Source organism: Lycium ferocissimum, chromosome 11, assembly GCF_029784015.1.
Source record: "Lycium ferocissimum isolate CSIRO_LF1 chromosome 11, AGI_CSIRO_Lferr_CH_V1, whole genome shotgun sequence".
NCBI classification, from domain to species: Eukaryota; Viridiplantae; Streptophyta; class Magnoliopsida; order Solanales; family Solanaceae; genus Lycium; species Lycium ferocissimum.
Window position 1 is genome coordinate 46,145,009 of NC_081352.1, and position 4,746 is coordinate 46,149,754.

The following is a 4,746-nucleotide window of genomic DNA, read 5'->3' on the forward strand; positions in this document are numbered from 1 at the left end:
ATGTAAGAAATATCAATGCTTGTCCAAAAAGTGGAATATTCTTAAGAACTCAGGTAGATAAGTTTTGTTTGTTCTTCAACCAACTCTCTTGGAAAGATGCTCATTTATTAACACCTTCCCTAACCCCTACGGTTTTAATCTTCAAAAGTGGTAATACACCCATACAAAACAACCCAATCTACCACCCATCCAACTTTGTCCAATCAAATATAAATTGAAACACATCAAATTGAAATGCACTTCATTACTGCCATATTTTTCCACGTGGCGACAACCCAATCTAGCCCCATCCAACTTATTTCAATTATTATAAATTGAAAAGTTAAACACATCAAATATTCAAATTGATATGCACTTCTTTAAACTACCATATTATGCCACATGGCAGCAAACCAAGTGGCCAAGTAATTGTAGTCCTCCAGCCTACTCAATCAGCCGTATGGCCACATCCATTTCGCCACGTTGTAAATCCCGTTATATCAATCTTCAAACTCTATGGAGTATTTGAAAAAAGAGAGGCCACCTAAGCTCTACCCAATTAATTTGGAGACCATATTATATAAATACCTCTGTTGCAGCTTCTAACAAACCAAAAACAGAACACTTTCGAAAATTCTAACACTTCTTACCAATCTTCTTTCTCTTCTTCTATAAATGGATTGGACTAGAGGCAATACTATAGGCCACGGCTCATTTGCTACTGTATCCGTTGCCAAGTCACGTTTCTCCGATGATGTTTTTGCTGTCAAGTCTGTGGAGTTATCAAAGTCACAGTTCTTGCATAAAGAGCAGAAAATTCTGTCCAAATTTAGCTCCCCTTATATAGTTAGCTACAAGGGGTACGATGTTACAAAGGATAGCGACAAACTCATGTTTAATCTTATGATGGAGTACATGTCTGACGGCACACTTACAGATGAAATTCAGAAACAGGGTGGTCGGATCAACGAGCAGTTGATTGGGTATTACACGAAGCAAATTCTACAAGGACTAGAATATATACATTCAAAGGGCATAGCACACTGTGACATTAAGGGACAGAACATTTTGTTAGTTAAAACCGGTGCCAAAATTGCTGATTTTGGTTGTGCTAAGTGTGTTGATCCAATTGGTGGTGCGTTGCTTCTCCCTCCAAGCCAATTGGTGGCACGCTGATGTACATGGCACCAGAGGTGGTGCGTGGGGAAGAACAAGGGTGTCCATGTGATATTTGGGCATTGGGATGTACTATTATTGAAATGGCCACTGGTGGATCACCATGGACTAACGTGACAAATCCAGTTTCATTGCTTTACAGAATTGCATTTTCAGGGGAATCCCCTGAAATTCCAAAGTTTCTGTCTTTACAAGCAAGGGATTTCTTAAGCAAATGCTTGAGAAGAGATGCGAAAGAAAGGTGGACAGCTAAAGAGCTCCTCAAACATCCATCTCTAGAAGAATATTATAATTTGAATCAAGATTTTGTGACAAGCTCACCAACAAGCATTCTTGATCAAGACATTTGGAATTCAGTGGAGGAAACAGAAACTATAGATAATTCAATACAAACAATTAGCTCAATGAACTCTCATCTGCAAAGGGTAAGAGAATTGGATTTGAATTCAGGGGAATTGAATTGGAGACGGAATGATGATGACAGATGGATCACAGTTAGAAGAACCAGTGAATAACTCATTGGAACAATGACTCATTGCTGTAAATTTTGTACTATAGAATAATGTACAGATACACTAACCAAGATATTCAGATATTTTTCTATTATCTCTTGCGAACTGTCAGAAATTTAATTTTGATCTTTATTTAAGCACCATTTGTCAGTTTGCTACAGTTTGGAAGAGGACAATGTTTTAACACTTAACACCACTGACACAAACTTAGCATAAGGAATAGTCCAGCTTGAAGGCCACCCTTGAGACTGTATTAGCTGAGCAACAATATTGGGTTTCACAGTATCAATGAAATAATGTTAATGAGATCTTTGCAATCAGTTAAAAAGTGAGGCTAAAAGAAAAGTTGGAGATTGTGACTACTACTGGTAAAAAGACTGAAATAAACTTTAAAATTTAGTGGTTTAAGGAATTTAGACATGGAAAAAGAAAAGAGCTTAAAGAATGAGATAAAACCTAAGATAGAAAGTAGACAAAGAAAGATCCAACTAAATGGTATGTGGACATGATTTCTAGTGGCCATTTCTTGGTCCTTTTCAATAAGAATGAATTAGACTCTACCACTTTACACTTCTCAAGTTTTGAAAGAATTGTTCTCCTATATATTGGCTCTAAATATCCTTTTGAAAGTCCATATGCATATAGATCTTCAAGAGAAACAACACAATCATTTTAATCATTCTATATCACCCAACCTTGTAAACTAAAGTGACAATAAAAGACGTCAAATGAATGGGTTGAGTTGAATTTAGATGGATAAAAATGAACTGAGTTAAGATATGATTATGAGTTCTAAAACTTATTTAGCAATTCAATAAGATGGGCAACCTTAAATCATCCACTAACAAGTTCTTTTTTGTTAGAGTATTACATACATTGTACATTTGTCCGCTAACAACAAATGTGATTCGACTACACTATGAATGAGTGTAGATGATGTCTTGTATGCATTAAACTACTTTGTCTACTATCACTGGATGTCTCCGTCTTTGATTTTTCATTTTTTTTTTTTAAATCATCAAAATGATAGTAAGAGTTTGCGCAAATTTTTTGAAGGAATCTGAAAGTGGTACATGATAAACAGAGTATCTAGCTGTATCACTGCCCAGGGAGTGTCATGAGATGGATCGAATTCTCCACTCTTAACTTCAGATATCGGATTCAAGCCCTTGAATGGAGTAACCTCTAATAGATAGCGTTTTTCTACGTATATATAATAGATGTTGAAACTCCTTGACTTCTTCATGTATTTACTTTTTTATATTTTTTAACCCCCTTAATGAAAATCTTGGCTCCGTCACCGGCTGGCTCTAACAAATCATTCACACAAGGCATAAGAATCTGAATCTTTTCTGATTTCATAATTAAAAGAAGAAAAGAAAAAACTCCGACAACTACAACATAGTAAAGGACAACGTGAAAGCAGCACAACATCCACTTGTACGACAGCTGCTTCTTCACATTGAATTGGAGGCTAACCAACTCATCTCAATTATCTTGTTCCCTATTTCCCATCTCCCTAAATCTAGCATCTCCAGTAAGTTGACATGTCTACAATGTCACTTTCCACAATGTTTAGATATGCTTAATTACTACCAAGTGTTGTCAACAATTGGTTTAGGCACCTAGCCTAATGCGCAGTTATACCACTTACACGTTCATAAAAATTGGAAGTTGGAATTAAACCTTAATTGGAAGTTGGAATTAAACCTTACTTTAAATTTAATAACATCATCTTGTGATTGGGCAAAAGATATACCCTCACTTTGATACTTCAAAATATATACATCATTGTTCATGAATTGGCCAAAAGTGGTAACCTCAGTACCTTGTTTTATCAACTGCCACCCTTTTTTTTTTTTTTTTTTTCTTTTTCTGATCTTTCCTTCTTGCAAGAGGCTGGCCAAGGCTATATATATGCTGGATATTGAAAACATCGCAAATCCAATGGTAAAGAATGTTGGGTTTGTTGGAATTAATGCATTCACAAGGATACTATCCTTGACTTTTATGTTTTCTAGGAGTTCTTTATTGTTTCAAGAATATCATTTAGTCTTTCAATATTATCTTTTAGTTTTTCAAGAAATCTTTAAGTTTGTGATACATGTATCTAAGTGAATTGGATACACATGTATCTAGTTATTTGTGCAAGACTTTTGAATTGGTTTTTTTGAGTAAGAAGATAAATAGAGATGTAATTGATGATCATTGTAATCATCTCAAGTGGTCAAGTAGCCTAATACAACTTGAGCATTCTCTAAGAAAAATATTCTCTTCCTATTCTTTCTTACAAATCGAGGTATCGTAGCTTTTCGTTCTTAACTTGCTGTATGTGAAGAAAAAAAATTATGGCATCTAAAACAAATGATGGTGCCGATTCTTTAGTTGTTCTTACTCCATTTTTTGATGCAAATGACTTTGAATACCGGTAAGATAAGAATGAGAACTTATCCGAAAGTTCGAAGCGTTTGGACTATTGTTGCAAATGGCTATGAAGAGCGAAGACGATGGTGAACTTTCGCAGCGTAGATGAAAAATTTTGAGGCTAAGCGTCGTCAAGATGCAAAGGCTTTGAGCAAAATTCAAATGGGAGTCTCAAGAGCATTTTTTGCAAAATTGTTACCAGAGACCGCAAAGCAAGCTTGGGAGTCTCTCCCGGAAGCCGAGGTGTATAGTGATCGAAAAGGTACGCACTATCAATCTTCAAACTCTTAGAAGAGAGTTTCAAAATTTGAAGATGATAGAATCTGAAAAAATCGATGAATATTGCACAAGAGTCATGCATATCGTTAATGAAATGAGAAATCATGGTGATGAAATTTCTGACCAACAAGTTGTGAAAAAGATTCTAATTAGTGTCACAGAAAAGTATGAGTATATTTTTGCTATCACTGAGGAGACGAAAGATATATTTCTAAGCTTTCCATCAAAGAGCTAGTTGGATCGTTCCGTGCACACGAGAAGCGAATATTTTTTCATCAGAATCAACCCAAAGAGACGGCTTTCCAGTCCGGAACCAATGAGAATTCTCAAAATTTCTCAAAGAATCAACAAAAAAAGAAGTACAATCCAAAAAAAG

The 4,746-nt window shown here is 35.5% G+C and overlaps 1 pseudogene; it reads left to right on the plus strand.

Annotated features, from left to right (window-relative positions):
* Nucleotides 1-351: 351 nt before the first annotated feature.
* LOC132037384 (mitogen-activated protein kinase kinase kinase 17-like) lies at nt 352-1,761 on the plus strand (annotated as a pseudogene).
* The last annotated feature ends 2,985 nt before the right edge of the window (nt 1,762-4,746 follow it).